The sequence below is a fragment of the Herpailurus yagouaroundi genome, unplaced genomic scaffold (assembly GCF_014898765.1).
Source record: "Herpailurus yagouaroundi ecotype Mexico unplaced genomic scaffold, PumYag 248, whole genome shotgun sequence".
NCBI lineage: Eukaryota > Metazoa > Chordata > Mammalia > Carnivora > Felidae > Herpailurus > Herpailurus yagouaroundi.
In genome coordinates, this window is record NW_024412465.1 from 2,447,356 (window position 1) to 2,468,265 (window position 20,910).

The 20,910-nt window shown below is 45.7% G+C and overlaps 1 protein-coding gene across 1 annotated transcript in view; it reads left to right on the forward strand.

Annotated features, from left to right (window-relative positions):
• Nucleotides 1-20,910, forward strand: part of PUDP (pseudouridine 5'-phosphatase) — a 472,480-nt gene that overhangs the window by 283,287 nt on the left and 168,283 nt on the right. The window contains exon 6 of the transcript XR_005786018.1: nucleotides 12,453-12,558. The gene's annotated coding sequence lies outside the window, so the exon portion shown is untranslated. The remainder of the gene's footprint in view (nucleotides 1-12,452; nucleotides 12,559-20,910) is intronic.

Sequence of the window (20,910 nt, forward strand, 5' to 3'; positions counted from 1 at the left end):
TAGCCCTCAGTAATTTACTTAAATGCTCCATGACTCAGTTTCCCCATCTGTGAAACGGGATACTAGTCCTTCCACCACTGGCTGGCATGAAGATGCTCCCTTTACAGAAGAGGGTAGTAAAGCCCAATAGGGGTAGAAGGCGTGAACCTCAGCTTGGACCTGGTAGTGGCTGGAGGAGGCTGGGGCCACCCATGCATGCTCTGTGACCTTTAGTTTCCCGTCTGTGAAATGGGTTCGATAGTTGGCCTTCCTCGCACGATCCCTGTGGGGGCTTGAGTGAGAATACAGAAGCCAAGGTGCTTCGTAAATGCAAACACATGAAGCACGGGCTCATTTGCATTATTACCGAGGGCGATATTATTATTGAAGGCGTTGCGCCCCAACACAGATACGAACCGTGCCTGAAGAACCCATTGTGGTCTTTCTTCATCCTAAGAGTCTGAGGGAAAGCAAAATGTTGTATTAGCAAAATCCTGTTGCCTCCACTCACCTTAAATGCTTCCGTTCCTCCTGCATTTTTTTTTTCCTTCCCGTGTCACGCCCTCCTACAGAAGACCAGCAATTGTTTGCAAATCTCTCACTTGGAAACCCAACGTGCCCCCGGGAAACACGCCTGGTCACCTGCTGCCAGGATTCAATTCATCGCACAGAAAGTGCTTCTGGATATTGAGATCAACGAGGAAGAGACGCATATTAACCTACGATGGGTGATTGTTCCGACCAGGGTTTCTTCCTTTACGGAAGAGAGGTCCAGTGGGGAGACCCAGAATGCCCGTGTCCGGAAAACAACTCAGACCTGACGCAGAAGGTCGCCTGTCGTGAAGCACGTGACGGACGGCCACATCTCTTTTCCCGTTTGGCAAAAGCCACGGAAATAAGTGATGCTTTCAGCCCGTCAGCATCGGCCTTTTTCCCTCTGCACCCCCCTCACGGCACCTTTTCTAAGCGTGCTCCTCATTGTCCTGTGTCACCAAAGCATGTGTCCTTTCCTTTGTGCCGTTTCCATACAGAAATGTCAGCCGTGAAGGCCCAACGGTCTTCCAGGAGATTCCGCGTCTCCCACCTGATAGAGGCCTGAACACTCACACCCTTGGCCAGGGTGGTGTCTTTCGCCCCAAAGACACTCCTGCGTCGGGCTCTTTGCTGACAGAGGCCACCAGGAGGGACACACTGCCTTGTGGGCTCTTAATACCCTGTTGCCTGTAAGTGACTGCAGAGCAGGATTACAGGAAATTAGGCTGCGTGTACTGATGCTCCTGCCTTCTCATCAAAGAAGGCTCGCGTCCCTGGGATCAAACAGCACATCTGTGCTGGCTGTGTCAGCACGTTGACGTCCCCATCCATCAGGCTCAAGGCTGGAAGGCGTTGAGCCGCCTCAGGCGACTGCAGGGAACGTGCTTCCCCCCCGGGCAGTTCTGACCTCCGCCGGGACAGATGGACAGGAAGAGGGGGCGATGTTACTTGTACGCAGCCAGCCCGCTTGTCGCGCTGGTAGGCGCCTAGAGCTGGCTCGCATGAATGGGACCCTCCTTCTTACTCGGAAGCCCCAGTAACCGTCCACCTGAGCTGCTAGAGGTGAGCTTATCGATCAGTAACAGAAGCTGCCTTGCCATCACTCATCCTGGGAGGCCTAATTAACACAGGCTTGCTTGCTGAATTAGATAAAATTTACTGTCCGCCGAAATTAATGTGATGTTCTCTGAGCATCCTTCACCTAATAGTGGAAAACCAAGTTTAAGTGGTGGGAAGGTGGCGGGCGGGGCGGGGTGGGGGTGGGTGGGGGGTCCTATCCGACTGAGAGCTGAAACATTTCGCAGTAGGAAGAAGTAGCTTTTTCCAAGAGTTTGCAGGGACTGGTCTTTCTCCCTGACACCTGAGAGCCAGGGTTTAAACAGAATAACTAATTTTTATGCAGAACAACGGATACAAGAATTGTTGCTTGTGGTGACTATTGTCATTTACCTTTCCCTCTACGGAGAACTGAGATGTCTCTTCCATTAAAGAGAAGAGGGAATACGGATTTACTGCGATTTCGTAGCGTTGGGAAATTAATAGAAGTTTGAAGTTCCTTATTCAGTACTTTGAAAGGCAGAGTAAGGAGGACTGTTTCTAAGTCTGGATTTACAGTAGAATCTGAAAGAGGAAAATTTAATCAGTCCTCGCTGTTTCAGATGCCAGAACTCTTCTGTGATTCTGTAAAATGCAGTTCTTCCTATTGTATGCTGATTGATCGTGGTGCAACTTTTTAATTAAGTAGCTCTCTCTGGGCTCCACAGATTTCTGCCAAGACAACCTTACATCTTCTGTATAGCACTCTCTAATTCGGTATCCATTTTTTTTTTTTTTTTTAATGTTTACTTACTTTGAGAGAGAAAGACCTTGCGCGTCAGTGGGGTAGGGGTAGAGAGAGAAGGAGAGAGACAATCCCAAGAGGGCTCCATGGTGTCAGCAGAGAGCCCAGTGCCGGGTTTGAACTCACCAGCCACGAGATCATAACCTGAGACGAATCCAGAGTCGGACGCTTAACCAACTGAGCCACCCGGGCCCCCTTATTTTGTCTTTATTGAGAAACTAATTAGAAGGGGGAAAAAAGTTATAACTAAAGCCATATTAATAGATGCTCTATAAACATTTAGGGGATCAGAGTTTTACAGCCCAGTACTTAACAGTCTTGAACTTTGAAGGAATAGGGATACATTTTTTTTTTAATGAATGTATATTTCTATTTCTTTCCTCCCTAGGCATTTTTTTTTTAAAAAAAAGGCCATTTTTTAAAAAAATATGCCCTGTTCGTCCCAAGACTGATTTCACAGCCAGATATGCTACTGATCTTTGGGTTTAGCGTTCTATTTGAATATATAAAAATGAAGACTTCATGAACATCTTCAAACCACATTTCAAATACCTAGAGGTCATTATGTCTGAAAATACTGTATTTATTTCGCACGTTTAGCCACGTTCGTTTTGAATTCTTCCACAACGAGTTCAGTCTGTCTCAACCACTGGAACAATTACCTCAGGAGCCCACGCTTCAACTAAATCCTTCAGGTCACTTTAGAATCAAATGTCATAGGAAAGATGTGTCACTGTGAATCTCGGGACTGTTTTTGCAGGAACAAGGGTGAAGTGTGGCAGTAATCACGTGTAGCATCTCTAGGTCACCTGTTTTACATCTTATTTTAGCCACATAAAGTCACTGGAAGACGGATCCATAATTATACTGAGATGATTCATCCTTTTAAATGCTTACATGAATTTTATTGAGAAGGTATAGCATAGTTCATTTAATCATTTTTCTACCAGTGGACATTTAAATTATACCTAAACTTTTATTGCTGTCAAGTATCTTTTCCTAAGTATTCTTGTCATATCCTGTGAGTCAGAAGCAAACTACAGTTGACCCTTCAACGAGACAGGGGGTTGGGGGCGCCGACCCCCCACACAGTCAAAAATCCACATATAACTTTTGTCAACCACTAATAGCCTACTGTTGACTGGAAGCCTTAACAATAATATAAACAGTCAATCAACACATAGTTGGTATGTTATATTATTACATACTATATTCTTACACTAAAATAAGGGAAGAGAAAATGTGATTAAAAAATCATAAGGAAGAGAAAATACACTTACAGTACTGTAAATATTTATTCTATATTTATTGATACATTCAGTATATATTCCTTGTGTTATTATTTGCATTATTCTATTTGTGTATGATTTGTATACAAATATATTTGTATATTACATATTGTATACAAATATTTATTGAGTCAATTATTTATTGAAAAAACTCACAAGTGGACCCATGGAATTCAAACCCATGTTGTTTATGAGTCAACTATATTTTAATTACTATAGCTTAACACATGATTTAATACTTGTGAGGCATCATTTCCCCCTTAATTACCTTTCTTTTCCTGAATTTTACTCGTGTTTTTTTTTTTTTTTTTGCAGTTTTCACCCCTTGAGGACCTTAGAATAAGCATGTGTAGCTCAAGCATAAATCTGATTAATTATATCTTTTTCTCAAATGTGAACATGGGTGAAAAAAATAAAACTATTTTATACTTCAATATGATCATCTAGAAAGATCCTGCATCTTAGGGGCGCCTGGGTGGCTCAGTCGGTTAAGCGTCCAACTCAGGCTCGGGTCATGATCTCCTGATTCGTGAGTTCGAGCCCCACGTCAGGCTCCGTGCTGACGGCTCAGAGCCTGGAGCCTGTTTTGGAGTCTGTGTCTCCCCCTGTCTCTCTCTCTCTGCTCCTCCCCCTCTCAGGCTCTGTCTCTCTCCCTCTCTCAAAAATACAATAAACATTAAGAAATTTTTTTGAAAGATCCTGCATTTTAATACATTGACTATAATATTTGCCAGAATGAGATCATGGCAACTGATGAGTTCCCCGTAAATAATAGTTATCACACTAATCTCTGACTGTCGAGGTCATTGACATTTGTGTCATTGCACACCGATGTCAAACAGCGTCCAAAGTTTCTGTACTGAATACTTCTCATTCCAGCCATAGTCTCGATGTTTTGATTTTGTTCCCACAGCGCAGGATGGTGTGGGTGATTATATTCCTCAGTCGTCTAATGCCGTGTCACAATAAAATATACACCAAATGTAGTCTCTTACAATAGCACACGTTCATGTCCTCGCAGCTTCTGTGGCTCAGAAATCCTGCAGTGGCTGAGCTGGGTATTCGTGGCTCAGGTTATCTCATAATGTCAGCTGGGCCTGCAGGCGTCTGTAGGCTTGACTGGGGCTGGAAGATCTGTGTGCAGGATGGTTTGCCTCAAGCCTGTTAGCTGCAAGTGTCCATTCCTTGCGACGGACTACTCAGCCTCCTCCACTGGGTTGCTTGAACGTGCTTACAAGAAGGCGGGCCACTGGCTTTCTTCAGAATGAGTGAGCCAAGACAGAGAGCGAGATAGAAACCAGAATGTGTTGTACGACCTAACTGGGTGGGAGGCATATACCGTTCCTGCACAACAGTAGAGTTCTATTGGTCACACAAAGCCATCCTGGTGCACTGCGGTAGAGGATTATGTCAGGGTGGGCCTAGCACAGGGCAGGGACCATTACAGCCCACTTGACTGCAGCTACAGCAGTGAGTAAGAGCTCGTAGTGCCAGTTCTCTGTCTGCAGCCAAAGACACATCATTCTTACTCAAATTTTCAACAGCTCGTGGTCTCCAGGGACTTCCTTTTATAATTTGCCACCCTCACCACCAATATGTGCAATGCACTGTGCCACCACGACCACAGTTATGAACGGGGGCACTCAGATTCCCTTCAGCATTGCTCTAAGATCGGTCTCTTAAGTGATGAAGTGCTTTGTTGTAGCTAAGTTCTTTTTAAAACTTAGTAATTAGGTTTTTTTCCCCTCCTCCATAGTTAATTGAGGTTGAACATGATTTCCCTAAAGCAAAAGAGTGCAGACGGTTTTTGTCAAAGGCACCAGAGATGACACCATCTGCGATGTACCCAATAGGGCTACGCAGTGAACAGGTCCAACAATCTGGATAAATACTTCCTTTCTACTGGCCGCGTCTCACCCGTCAGAACATCTGTACGTTGATCCAGGAAAGTCAGCTGAGGTGAATGTTAAGAATGGTTGAGGGGCGCCTGGGTGGCGCAGTCGGTTAAGCGTCCGACTTCAGCCAGGTCACGATCTCGCGGTCCGTGAGTTCGAGCCCCGCGTCGGGCTCTGGGCTGATGGCTCAGAGCCTGGACCCTGTTTCTGATTCTGTGTCTCCCTCTCTCTCTGCCCCTCCCCCATTCATGCTCTGTCTCTCTCTGTCCCAAAAAAATAAATAAACGTTAAAAAAAAAATTAAAAAAAAAAAAAAAAAGAATGGTTGAGTCACATGGCTTCCCCGTCCTTCCTTGCAGTCTTTTCTTTCTCTCCCGCCATCCCCATCTCTCCATCTCTCCATTTCATTCTGTTTTAGGTTACAAGCACACACATATGAGTATGTCATCCGAGAATAGTTGGATGCTCCAGTGATTCACGCAGATATAAACTACAACATAGAACTTGTTTTTCAGTGACTTCTCTACTCGATTCTGTCTGCCGTAAGTAGAGATGTTGAGGCAGTTTGTGGAAACTCGCTGAGTAGAAGAATTAAAAGCACATTAAGATGTTTTACCATATTAGTCACGAAATGTTTGATCTTTCCTTTTACTTATTCTTTCTGACCCACAATTTGACTGTCGTTATGTAATAACTTATGTCCAAAATATCCCTCATAATGAAGGGTCTTGATAAAGACTTGCTCATAAACACACGTGCATACGCGCCCATGCACACACACACACACACACACACACACACACACACGCGCGCGCGCGTGCGCTGAACCTGATTAAAACAAACTATTGTCAGTTTTTACCCCTCAGGCATCTCTAACGGTATAAAAGGTGTCACATTTGATAGTATAATGACCTTCCATTCAGGGCCGCCTTATGGTCCAGAAGGCCCGCACTTGCTCAATGAACGCGACCTTGGTTTGGGATTGCTGATGATGTTGAATCACTGTACTTCACTTCTTTTCAGGGAGGTTATGGTAGCAATTAACTTCCCAATTCACATGGTCAGGATGACTCACACTTGAAAGCCCCGGAGTTGTCCAAAGATCAATTTTCTTTTAGGATTGCCCTGGGAAGCTCAAAAGCAGCAGTGAAACATGATGGTGTGAATAGCAAAGGTCTCATTTCCAGGAAGGAGACTAACCCTTTGGGGGAGTTTCTCACCCTATTTTCCCTGAGGACTGAGAGTCGTTATGTCTCAGTTTTTGACATAGTAAAGGCACCCTTATATACCCCTAAATAATTTTATTATTTACCCAAGACATATTAAAAAGATGTGGAGACGTAATTCTTGAATTTCTTGCATTTCTGCATGTATTACAAGCAGAGGAATTGGTAGCCTTCCTTGTGAACTGTCTTTCCAAGGATGTCTGTGTAGCTAACAGCTTTCGAAGACAGATAGCGTCTTCCCTTCAAGCACGTAGCCAGTTTACTTACTCCCCATTAATTTATTGGTAAAGATAACGTCTTCCTCGAGAGGAAAGATCAGACCGGCTGACTGCCCGTTGCAAGTATTCAGGTCAGGTTCCCTAAGCTACAGTGTCAGGTTCCCACCCCTGTAGGAGGTTCTTGTCCTGCAACATTATCGACTGTGTGCACACCTGCACCTGGGGGAAGTCAGCCACCATATTGTGAGGAAAACTTGTGGAGAGACAGAGCACCATGAAACAAGAGACCAAAGCTTACTTACAGCCACATGAGTGAGCCACAGATGGGACGGCAACCCTGCCGACACATGGGCTGCAACCCCATCAGATGCCCTGAGCCACAGGAGCCCAGCCACCCCACACCTGTGAGATACCCCCGCACAAGCTGTGAGATAATCAGCGTTTGCTGTTTTCAGGGCTGTGTTTGGGGATGATTTGTCACACAGCAATAACTAAATAATACAAACCAAGAAGAGTGCCTAGAACATGAGAGGGCTTCGTTAACAAACGAGTAAAAGAAGATCCATGCCTCTAGGTACTTGGATGTGGTCGTCCTGGTGTCCAGTGGGACTCTTTGATTTCTGGAGATGGTGTGACAGTTTTCAGACATCCGGGACAATGGAGCTGGAGCTCTCCTCAAGAGCAAATGAAGGGACAGACCAAAGAAGCTTCCCTGCATGAGCCTAGATCCAATCCAAGAAATGTAGCTGAGACGGAAGAAGTGAGGTCCACCAGAAATCCTCTTGAACAGGATTGGATATCTGGGAGATACCATCCTGTGAGTCTCCTGAGGATGGACAATTACACACCTGCTCTGGATTAAACAACCTGCTCAAGAATGAATAAATAACCCTTGAGAGTGCCTAGGCGGCTGAGTCAGTTGAGCATCTAAGCTCTTGGTTTCGGCTCAGGTCATGATCTCACAATTCATGGGTCTGAGCCTTGCATCAGGCTCTGCACTGACATTGAGGAGCCTGCCTGGGATTCTCTCCCTCTGTCTCTGCCCCTCCCTTTCTCTCTCTTTCTCTCTCCCTCTCAAAATAAATAAATAAAACCTTTAAAAAAATCAATGAATAAGTAATCCTTAGTCTGGAGGGAGACACTGATTAGCTTCCAGGTTTCTTGTTTCTGAGGGGGTATGCAGAACTGGGTAAGCTGAGACCTTCATCTGAATACATGTTTCAGGAAAACCCCAAGTTACCTGCCTGCAGCCCCCACTTGTCTGACCCCCTCCCCAGTCTCCACAATCCCCTATTTGATTCTAAAGTCAGATCCTTCTCTTCCCACAGAATGGATTCCAAAGTAGCTACTATGGTGATCCACCATGTTTTTCTTATTTTCAACAATATATTCATGTAATAATGAAAATTTTAAAACATACAAACAATTTGAACGATTTTTTCATCGAACAGCGATGTGCCTGTCACACAGGTTCTACCATTAACATTTTACTAGATGTAGGAGTTTCCTATCACTCGTATGACAAATTATCACACTCTTCGTGGCTAAATGACACAAATTTACTATCTTACTGTTCTGGAGGTCAGAAGTGTGATGCAGGTATTCCCTGCACAGTGTTGACAGGGTTGTGGTTTTTTCTGCAGGCATGAGGAGGAATCGTGTCCTTGACTTTCCAGCTTCTAGAAGCAGCCCATATGCCATGGCCTTCCCTTCTTTCTGTGTGCAGTCTTGCTTGCTTGCCTTTCTGTACACAGGTGTTGATCCTGATAAACTTTGTGCTTGCGAATCACCCTCTTAGTCGGCTTCCTGCCGAACCCAACCCCAGACACCACACTCTGTCAAATCCTGCTAGGAGCACAGTGCCTTACCCCCAGCTCATGAAGATCTAAAATTACATTCTGGAAGAATCCAAAGATATCTATAAGAAGGAGAAGGAGAGGGAAGAAGAGGGAAGAATAAAGGAGAAGAATAAGGAGAAAAATAAGAAGACAGAGAAAAGGAAATGAAAAAAGAGAAAGAAGGAAGGGAAGGGAAGGGAAGGGAGGGAGGGAGGGAGGAAGGAAGGAAGGAAGGAAGGAAGGAAGGAAGGAAGGAAGGAAGGAAAAGGAGGGAGAGAAGGAAGGGAAGGAAGGAGTGAAAAAGGAGGGAAGGAAGAAAAGGGAGGGAGGGAGGGAAGAAGGAGGGAGGGAGGGAGGGGGGGGGGGGAGGGGAGAAGAGAGGAGAGGGGAGGAGAGGAGGGACCTACCTTCATTCAGTAGGATGTTGGGACAAGTCTATCTTTTGTAGATGGTGGGTCAATGTGACTGTGAGTCTTCTTCAGGACAGATGTTCTTCCTTAGGACCATGAGGTTCAGTCCACATTCAGGCATTCGGGTGTTAGCTGGCTTTCACAGTGGAAATGGGGATCCTGATGGGGTGAACTCTGCATGTAAAGCTTTTCTTTTTACTTCTTTTCTTGAGTAATGGTAGACTTTCTCAGAGTGTAGTTTGCTATTTAGCTCAGACTAGCTTCACCTGGACCAAGTCAAAATGACAAAAACCAATAATCATCTCTAGTCACTTTGTTGGAAAATGGAGAGAACCATTGAAATTTTCTGTCCACATACCAGAAAGTAAGAAACAAATTGCTTACTGATAGCTCTATCATCTATCTATCTATCTATCTATCTATCTATCTATCATCTATCTAGCTATCTAGCTATCATATCTATCATCTGTCTATCATCTATGTATCATTTCTATCATCTATCCATCCACCATATCTATCTATCTATCCATCCATCCATCATATCTATCTATCTGTCTATCATCTGTCTATCATTTCTATCATCGATCTATCCATCATACCATCCATTCACCCATCCATTCTATCTATCTATCTATCTATCTATCTATCTATCTATCTATCCATCCACCCATCCATCATATCTATCTATCTATCTGTCATCTATCGACCCATCATATCTATCTATCATCTATGTATCCATCCATCTGTCATCAATCTCTGCATCATCTATCTTTACCTATCATCTGCCTACCTACTAAATTAGTAATTATTAATTATCTCCCTACCTATCATCTATTTATCTATGTATCATCTCTCCATAGATATACCCATCTATGTTAAATACACAAAAATCCCACCAGACCTCCTGATTCTTTTCCTCCCTGCGTATCGCATATACAATCTATTATTAGATCCTGCCGGCCCTATCTATTTTCTACCTGGCTACCACTGCCACTCTAGCCCAGATGGCCTGGAGCTCTAGTTCCTACACACTGTGCTAGTCTGTCTCTTGCTGCATCACCTCGCACTTCCCTTCCTACTGTACATTCACACTGCAGACGGAGTGATTTTTTGGCAGAAACACATCTCAGCTTAACACCATCCAAAGCCTTCGCATTCAGCCCAAGAGAACATGCAAACTTGTTCCCAAGATCCCAAGGCTCTGAGTGGCCCCTGCTGCCTTCTCCCCTCTTGAGCCTCCTCTCTTCCTCCTCTCTTCTCTGCTCACTGGCCTCTGACTGGCAGCCCTTTCTTCTGCCCTATTAAGCGACAAGCCCTCTTCCCCAGGCTCTGTGTCTGCCTTGCCCTGTCTTCATGAGGACAGTCTGAGTGTTATCTGTGCTGGGGAACCTTCTCCAACCACAAGTTGAGAATATCACCTCCACCAGCCAACTTGGAATCACTCTTAATCTCCGGGGGACATTGTGACTATCCCATTTCTTTGTTTCAAATTCTCCATCACATGAAGCAGCGCGGTGGCATAAATTATTTTGCTCACATATCTATCTGCTTATTGTATGAATAGGCTTCATGACAGTGACACTCCCTGTCCTTGTCACCACCCTCTGCCGGCACTTGGAACATCTACCAATACATAGTTGGTGTTCACCAAATACATTATTGAATGAAGGGTTGATTCTTTGGTTATGAAGTAAGGTAACACTAAGAAAATGAAATTACATCCAAATGAGGTTTTATTTTCTCTAAAAAACACAGGCTTTAGAACCCAAAGTGTAGTCAAAGTGTTAAGAAAACATTGGTCTGCTTCAAGATTCATGAATATAGCTTTCCCCAAGATTTTGGTGATAACAGCAAAGATAATCCTTGAGTCCAATGATTGAAGTAAGTACAAACAATTGGGACGCCTGGGTGGCTCAGTCGGTTAAGCGGCCGACTTCGGCTCAGGTCATGATCTCGCGGTCCGTGAGTTCGAGCGCCGCGTCGGGCTCTGTGCTGACAGCTCAGAGCCTGGAGCCTGTTTCAGATTCTGTGTCTCCCTCTCTCTGACCCTCCCCTGTTCATGCTCTGTCTCTCCCTGTCTCAAAAATAAATAAAACGTTAAAAAAATTTTTTTAAATAAGCACAAACAATTTAAGCATGAGGATATATTAAATTCAATCATCAAAGACAATTCGTATCAAGTATCAAAGACAATTTAAACGAAAGTCGTTAATGACCACACTGTGCCATCCTCATCAAATAAGAAATTATGTTTTCATTTTTGGTCCGAGGTTATTATGCCATAAACACTAGGAAATTGTGTAAAAAGAGTTGCAGGGAAAAATAATCACCTACAGTTACATGAAGGATTCTGTAGCACAGGAAAAACAATTTTCCTTCTACCACTTAACGTTTTCTTCTGAGACCCCTGTAATAAAAGACAGGTTAGCAAGAGAAAAACACACAGAAGTTTGTTAACAGGTCTATCTCCTGTATACATGGGGGATACCCAGGAAAAAACTCAGAGGGGTGGCTTTAGAATTTAGGATCTGAATAGGGGAGGGGAAGGGGGATGTAGGCAGGGAGAGTAAATGATTTTAGGAAAGATGACTGGGCCCTTGGAAAACCAGGTGGAGGTAGGACAATTTCTGACCGAATTTGTGTGCGGGTAAATTGGAGGTCGAATCTCCTCTCCTGTGACAGGAGACCATCTTCCCAGTTGATGACACTCCCAAGGAGGGCGCCCATGACAGTTTGCGTTCCTTTTGGAGGACGTGTCTTTAGGCAAATGAGGGAAGTTCAGGGAAAGCCTCTCCCTTCACCTGCTGGTTTTCAAATGGCTACAATTCAAAATAATCAGGATAACAAAGTGGTAAATTTGGGGGTGGTTGTAGCCATTGAAGTGGCTTCAGCACTAATGCCACAGAATTAAAAAGTAAGGAACAGTATTCCACAGCACAAAAAGCAAAACACAATAGGATAATAAGAGACCAAGAAATGGGGACATTCTCTTGAACAGTGACACAGACTTTCTGTTTCCTCACTGGGTGTCTACCTCAGAAAAAGAGGCAAAATGCAATGCATCTCACTAGATGGTCTGTACCAATGCTCACAGCTACACATGGCAGGCACCTAGATGTTTCTGCTTATATTCAGCAACCAGCCCAAGGTCTGAGCGGTAAACGTTTGAGGCCGGAGCAAGTTTTATTGTCTCTTGTCATGATTTACCTTGTGTTTTATGTTAGGTAGCCAGGATTCTGACTACGTGTTGGTTGATGCTCGAACAGATTTTTGAGCCACCATCGAATCATTTCTGAGGTCCGTCTACCGAGATCAAGTCCCATAAAGCAGGTAAGCCACGTGAAATTTGACCAGCGCCATACTGACAGGCTATTGTTATATAATCTTCCGGTGTGAATCAACCTGAGCGTGAGGTGGGGAGAGAATGTTCAAGACAGAAACGGAGAACCTGCTGGAAATGTATTCCATCACAGTGCAGAAGAGGAAGTTGAGAAAAAAAACATAGGTTTCGAAAGGAATAATAACAACGATCTTTTTTACCTCCTGGTATGATTTAGGAGGTGCTGGGAGTGTTTTATAAGATCCTAAGGAGCAAGTCTCAGGGATTAGGTGGGTGTACTGAATGTGGGCTACAGATAAGAGGCAGTAAAGGTGGCCCAGATGAGTGTGTGAGCCACACCCGACTTTTAGAAAGCGATAGATGCTTTAATCTGGCCTTCAGAAGAGTGCAGTGTCCACTCCCATCTTACATGGAAGTCTGCAAATGCAAAGGCTCAGGGTATCAGAGAACATTTGGAATATCTGAAATCTGCACTAAGACTTTTGTCCAGAGAAGGGTGGGTGCTATTGCAAAGAATCTACACACGGTAATAGAAATGATTCACCCAGATGGTGTCTTTTTCTTTAGTTCTTCCCCTCTCTGTTTTGTTTTTTCTTTGGAGACACTGCTGGGAATTTCACCCAGACAAGCTGTGATCTATAGAAGACCAGTCCCTATCTTATTTAGTACGTTAGTCTTCTTGAAGTGCAACTCATGGTCTTAAACAAATACCTTGCGTGTTTCTATGCTTAATGTCTGTTTCTGCTTCAAGATTTTAAACTCTAAGAGCTGGGCATTGAGTCTCTCTATCTCCCTATTGCTATGTGCCTGGGGTCGAGCCTTTTTGGTTGGGCACGTAGTAGATGATTGATGAACGGGTATTGAAGAAGTGAATGAAAAGTTAAATGGCATTGAGTTGACTGTTATATGAGCCAAGAAGAGACAATAGCATAAACGGTATGGTGTCTTAGGGAGAGAGCAGTGACCTGAGTATTCATGAAGGTTGTTGGATCTTGGTTCAGACCTTAAATGGTGGATGAGATTTACAGACAAAGACCCTGAATGTCACCAGAGGAACGTGAACAAGGTGTATTGTGATTACATCATGGAGAATCTGTTCTGAAGTAGAAGGGAAAGACTCTCAGCCCGTTGAAAGAGAGACAGAGATGGTGGTAAGATACCAGAGCCCTACAAGTGCTTTGCCATAGGACCGACATCCATTTATAACTGATGCTGGTCAGTTTGTCCTTACATACACTATATATCCCTTATAAAGTTATTAGGAGTTTTTATTTGGTGGGGGGGCAGGGAAAGTTGTGATGGAAATATATCATGAGTGAAGAGTTTGACATGTTGCCAATTTCTTGCTTCAAGTTAAGACAGCAACACAAGTTACAGGGCACCTGGTGGCTCAGTTGGTTGAGCATCCAACTGTTGGTTTCAGCTCAGGTCATGGTCTCATGGTTTGTGGGATCGAGTCCTGCATCGAGCTCTGTGCTGAGAGCAGGGAGCCTGCTTGGGATTCTCTCTCTCTCCCTATCTCTCTGCCCCTCCCATGCTCATGCTTGCTCACGGTCTCTCTCTCTCTCTCTCCCTCTCTCTCAAAATAAATAAATAAACATTAAAAAAAAAAAACCACAAGTTTATAACATTAAGGAATGAAAGGGAAGTTTTTTGCCAGTAAAGTTACCTAATGACTATTGGTTTCTCAGGAAGAAATTTCAAACCTACCAGAGGTGTGTGAGATCAGAACACCCTCCAGGGAGGTAATACAGCAAAGGCTCAGGAAGTGTCAATTTCTAGGGAAATGGAAAACATCAATGAAAGAAATATAATTTGTAGAGGAATGCTCAAATATTGAAATTGGGACGGTGTTGCAAATACGTCCCTGGGTAATAGGAAATTCGGTAATGAATTTTGTCACCCATAGGTGAAGAAACATTTGCCAAGTAGAGGAATGTTAAAAAGAGAAGGAAAATAACACCACAGGTAATGCAACGTAATGATTTAGTAATTTAAGCAGGTACTTGTGTAAAAAGGACTGTTCCTAAAATTAGCCAATATTGAGTCTAAGAAGAAAAACGCTTTTCAGCTGTCACTGATTGAATCAAATCAAACTAGAAATAATGAATTGCTCTTTGACAAAACGTTCAGATTGGTAGAAGAGAGGGTGGCAGCCAGTGTGATCACATTCATCTCTGCGAAGGGATTCACATTTACTTATTCACGGCCGTCGTGCAAATTTCAGTGTCGTGGGGAGACTCTGCGTCCTGGCCACCGTTTGGTGAAGACGCCACTGCCCTAGGTTACCACCGCGGCGTTCAGTTTTGTGTCTCGTTCTTTCCCGGACTTTGTGTCTGTGTTTCCTCCGCGTCCTGGCATCCGTATCTTGGTGTAGGCTACTGTTCCCTCCCAGAGAACATTCTCAGAGATTTCTTTCTGAGAGTGTCGGAAATGAGAGGCATGTCTACACAGATGGTACATTCATTTTCACTCTGTGGTCTGCGGAGATTAAGCACTGACCCGACAAAAACAATGTGCCGAGAAGTCTGGGGCAGTGCGTGGACAGAAAGTAGCACTCGCACAACCTGTCAGGAAGGGAGCCTCTGTTATTGCCGATTACAGAATAACCTCGTGAAGCTGAAGTCAGACTCAAGAAAAGCATCCCCTGTTATGTGCTGGGCGAGACAGAATGTGTGGAGACAGGATGTGTGGGACCGACCAAAATGAGCAGGGAGCTCCCTCCCATTTGAGAATGGCCGTTATGCTCTAGAGTTGTGTCCCCACCCCCACCCCCGCCCCTCCAATGTCATCAGTCCGTTTCCCGAATCATCCCGGGAATGCAGTCTGATTCCAGGAGGAGACCAGCCCTGACCTCTGGGATACATATCTTCTCTTAAGCCAACTTACAATCTTGGAGACACGTGGCATAAAACACAAATGACATACGCACCCCTCTCACAAATACAATCCACAAATAAGAAGCCACAAGCACCATGGAACAAAGCGTGCATGCACCAGCCAGTACGTGATGATTCTGGGAAGGCCTTTGTGAAGCCTTTGCCTTGGGGCACCTACGTTGCATGAAAACAGAGACCGTTCACTCTTGAATCCTAAATGGAAAGCGGCAGCCATGTCTAACGTTCCGTACCTAAGAGACCCATGCGTTCCCTCCTTCTTCTCCGCCCATGTCCATTGCCAAATGATTGCCTGGTGGTTAATAAGACTGCCCTACTTCCCCGGGGCTCGCACAACACAGGGCTCGCAAAATCCCCCTTCCCCTAATTTGCTGAGTGAGGGTCGTGGGGCGTGTTATATGTGAAGGACGTCAGGACTCCCTTTTCAGGAATGATGCACATATATGGTTTGTCCCAGGAGAGGGGTCTTCGAGAATCCTCTCGTAGGATAAGCTCCATTTTCCTGGTGAACAAACCAAATCTCGTATTTTGAGAATGCTTGCCTGATCTCATGTCACATATCACAGAGAACATTTATTAATTAAGGTTCTTTCCAATGACACGTTTGTAGATGACCGAGCTGCTGTTCATGGGCTCCTAGACTGGCTGTTGTGTTTTAGAGGACTATATGCCAGGGGAGGGCCAAGCCCAGGGTGGAGGTCACTGCCATATTTTCTCAGTATTGTCAGGAATCTGAGACAGATTTTAAAATGGACCGGGGCCCAGACATGGACTTCTGCTGTTTCAGGCAGGGTGATTCCAGGAATCAGCCACACACTTGTCACACTCTACAAACCCTGTGTCTTCCCTTAGGTGGTACAGACCTGATGGGCTTGTCTGGGATCCGGGAAGCCAGTGTGGCACATTCAGAAGAACTAAGTCCCTTGCAAAATGACTTTCCTAAGTGTTTTCTGCTCACTGCTTTGCCAACTGCGGGCGCTACTCTCTCACATAGCTACTCTCTCTCAACCTGTCAGGGATCCAGAAATAACCACTCCTAGCGCAGTGTCTCAACATTGGCATCACCCACATTTCGGGCCAGCTGATCCTTTGGGGTGTCCTGTCCATTGCAACACGTTTGATAGCATCCCTGGCCTCGACCCCCTAGATAGCGGTACCAATCCCCCGACCTCCAGCAGTTTCGAAAACCGAAAATATCCCCAGACGTTACAAAATATCCACCACGTGAGGCCCACTTCCCCAGAAGAATTATTTCCCATGGGACTTTCTGATGTATTGAGAATTAGTCATCTCAGGCCCTGGAGAGAGACGTAGGGGTCATCTGTGACCTGTAGTTTCTGTTCTTGCAAAAAATACGAGATAAATGTACCCTTTAACCCTGAGGGGATTCAGAGCTGTGGGGACTTTTCCTTGGTTAGTTGTGTAGCCATTCCTTTGTCTTGCAACATTGGGGGAGAAAGGCATTTTGGGGAAAATGTCGTACTCAGGGCCATCTCAAGGAAACGACCACAGGGCACCAAGTTGTCATATCTTGATCACAGAACGGGACACTGTGATCGGTGACCCACAGCCTCTTGGAGGGATATGCCTGTCTCGAGAGAAAGATGAATCTATATAACCTGGACATGTGGCAATGCCAGGCTTATAAAATTTGGATGAACTTATAATATCTTCTGCAGAATAATACACTTCTGCAGTGCGCCATGCCAACATGCCTCCTTCCCTCCTAGTGGCTTATGGTGTGTGTGTGTGTGTGTCTGTGTGTGTACATGCATATATTTGGCCGACAGACTCAGTGGGTACCCACCAGAATCTGACGAGAGCTGTGCCCCCTACCCCCTCTGTGGACCGTGTTTGTGCCCTACACAGCAACTTGGAGCTCACTGCTTCTTTTTTTTTAACTATCTTTTTAAAGTTTATTTACTTATTTAGAGAGAGAGAGAAAGCAGGGGAGGGACAGAGAGAGAGAGAATCCCAAGCAGGGTCCACACTGTCAGCACAGATCCTGACGCGGGGCTCGAACTCATGAAACCATGAGATCATGACCTGAGCCAAAATCAGGAGTCGGCGGCTTGACCGACTGGGCCACCCAGGCGCCCTGGAGCTCGCTGCCTCTTGCACACCAGATTCTCGGCAGTGTCTCATTGGCACACTCTTCGGCAGTGTCACCAAGGGCAGGGAGGGAATGTCCCCAGAGCCCTTTGGCTTCCTTTCTGGGCACAGTGAAGCTTTGCGTTCATCCCCTCTGCAGAGCACATGCTCGGAATAGCTGGAATCACCCACATTCATGAGGAGGGTAAATAATAAATTATTGAGTCGCACAGAGAGGCCGTTCCAGAGCATGGGAAACGGGCTTGGAGAGAGGGCTGTGAACCCCAGTGTCGTAAATGAGCCCCGTTGTTGGGCACACCGCTGCCCTCTCTCCCAGATCCTTCCTTTCTCAAGGCCGTGCCTAAAAATAGCCCACAATTAGCAGCGGTCACAAAGCAGGGTCTCATGGGTGTGGAGTCTATTTTAACCCTGGTGGAGTCCGAGTGACACGCTCCGGTTCGAATCGGTTTTCCAGTTTGGTATTCAGAGAGCTAATTCATTTTGTGGCCTGCCACCGCTCCATTCCTGATCAGCCCCTGACTGTGAACACTGTCTGCATAACAAATGTGTCTTTCTCAGGCTGCAGCAAATACGGAGTAATTAACATGAAGTAGGGGCTGGGGCCGGCGTGCTTTCCCCGGCTTTTCCACCAACACCACTGTTTTTATTTAACCCTGCGTTTGTCGGGTCTGCCAGAAATCCCGCTTGGCTTATATTTTTCTTCTCCCTCCCCCCAGTCTAAAAGCAGAGAGGGTGAGGGGGGGGGGTCCCCGTCACCTCCGAAGTCTCTGCGGCTGAGCCTTGGAGAGCTGCCTTCCGCAAGCCTCATGCAAATGATGCTCTGCTCACCGCTTCTGACATTTAAGGAGGCAGACGCAGGCCAAGGGGCCGATCCCACCTCCTGCACCAAGCGCGGAGTCCCCGTGTCTCTTCCGGGGTGAGGACGTGCTCGGGTGGACGAGGACACAGAGAATCGAGCCTCCCTGCGGCAACAGGCTGAGGGAGACTTGCCGGAGGACCTGGAATGCGCTCACAGCCCGATGTGCATTCCTCCTGGCCTCAGGCGCCCCGTTACGAAACACAGAGGATAATCCTGTTTGCCGGGAGAGCCCGGGTCCAGGTGTGCATGAACGGTGTCTGCACCCTTCCCTTTTCAGACCGCCTGCTTAGCAAGTCCCTGCTCTGAAACTCTGGGGACGGCGAGTATCTCCCGTAGAGAAGGGAACAGGAAGACAGCGGCTCCTGTCTGCTTCCATAAGCAGTCCCACGCGCGCTGTTTTTCACACATCTCATGCCTTCTCATTCTGGCTCATGAAAACATGCCAGAAGCTTCTCTTATCTGCTCCAGAATAGTCTTTCCAAAATGCATCTTTATTAGAAGAAACGTCAGTCTTGGTGCAGGGGCCTGGGTGGGCAGGTACCTTCAAAGCAGTTAAAGTCGCTGTATGACCCATGAGTGCTTATGGTGATGAGGTTTTCAGGGGTGATGGTGGGGTTCGTGGGGTCCGTAGCCGACAGCCAAGAAGGAATTCTTGAAGACGTCTTTGGTGCAAAACAGTGATTTTATTAAAGCACGGGGATAAGACCCATGGGCAGGAGGAGCAGCACTGGGGCTGTGATACTGGGGGAGGGACTTAAAGTCCAAGGGAAGTTTCCAGTGAGATTTTCATATGCTAAAGACTCACAAGATCCTGAGGAGGCCTGGCTGTTGTCAGGCTAAGGTTGTCATCGTTCCCAAACTCTGAACCACGCTGTGGACACTTGGAAGGCACGCGTCCCCATATCAACTATGTTGTCGGGCACACTACTCTGCCTTTGCTTGCTTTCTGGGTCTTCGGTTTTTCTATTGCGTCTCCTGCAGAAAGGATTTAAAGGAGCCTCCATAAACATGGATATAAAAGAAAGATCTCACCACAGGCATAGAAAGGAGCTGGAAGCAGATATGCTAACCAAGAATCTCAAATTGTCCCCTGAACTCTCTGCATCAGGGGCAAAAAGACGGGGGAGAGGGTGAGGGAGAAATTATTCATACTTTTTGATATCAGACAAGATGCAAAGAAGTGTGTTCCTTCTCACGCGAGGGACAATCCTCGATTCATACATTAAGTGCGCTGGAACTTGATTTGGCTTCTTGATTCGTAGCATCTCACACTGCTCGGGTTGTTTCATATCCGGCCATCTATATAGTTGCCACACAGTCAAGCAGAGCATTCCCCATTGACTAAACTTTATCCAGTTCAAGTATTCAGTTACACCCTCTCCGGGTTTGTAGGGCGTACTCCTCCCTGGCTTTCCCCCACATTTTTCCTTGTTTGGGTTCGTTGATCATAAAACCAACGGTAGAGCAAAATCACCACTTATAAAAACGAGCACACAAGCAACATAAGGACTCTTTTTTGGACTCGAACCCAAACCCAGTCATATGATGGGTGATGCATTTTCTCATCCATGGCTTTTATTTTTAAGAAGTGGAATATCATCTAGACATATACCGTTTACAAATCCTACCTGAGGTGAACTTGACGTGATTTTGGAGGGGTGGGGGCATCCGGAGCCGGCGGCCAAGAAAGAATTCTTGAGATGTGTTTGGTGCAAAAAGGTGATTTTATTAAAGCACGGGGACAGGACCCCGTGGGCAGAAGGAGCTGCACTGGGGTCTTGCACAGTGACTGGTTATATACTATGAAGTAAAGGCCAAGGGGAGGCCTCCAGAGGGCCTTTAATATGCTAACGAGGACTCCTAAGATTCCGGGGACCTTGCTGTTGCCAAGCTGAGGTTGTTTTCCCTCTAGTAAGGCGTCAACATTATTACAGTGAGGAATTCCTGGAGGGCTGTTATCCTCTGCCGGTCTCAAGTATCTGTCCATGGGCTGCAGGTTATAAGGACATTTAATTTTACCTGCCGTATCCTCCTTGCCTTTGTCCCCCACATCACCGTGGAGGGGAGGGTGATGTTGGGGCTCCAGGACACTGAGTCTGTAGGTTTCTGGAGATGAGGCTGCTGATAAGATTGCGTTTTTCTTGTCATTTACTGAGACATGTGTGAACTCATGGAGACTCCTGTCCTGCATGACTGTGATCTCTTAACCTTTGGTTTTTCCCTTTCCTTTGTTCTGGGGCGGTTTCCAGGGTGACACCTCACCTTATGCTCCCTCATCAAACTCACACCAGAAATTTGAGTGTGTTCAAACAGGCACAAAGATATGCACAGGTGAAGCTTAAAGATTCTGGAGACCCTTAAGAATTCAGAGCAAGTGAAACAGCTTAGGTCAGGCTTATTAAAGCCTCAGCTCAAATCAAATGAGGATATTTCCATGGTTGGGGGTGGGGGAATCCTCTGGGAGTGACATTCTC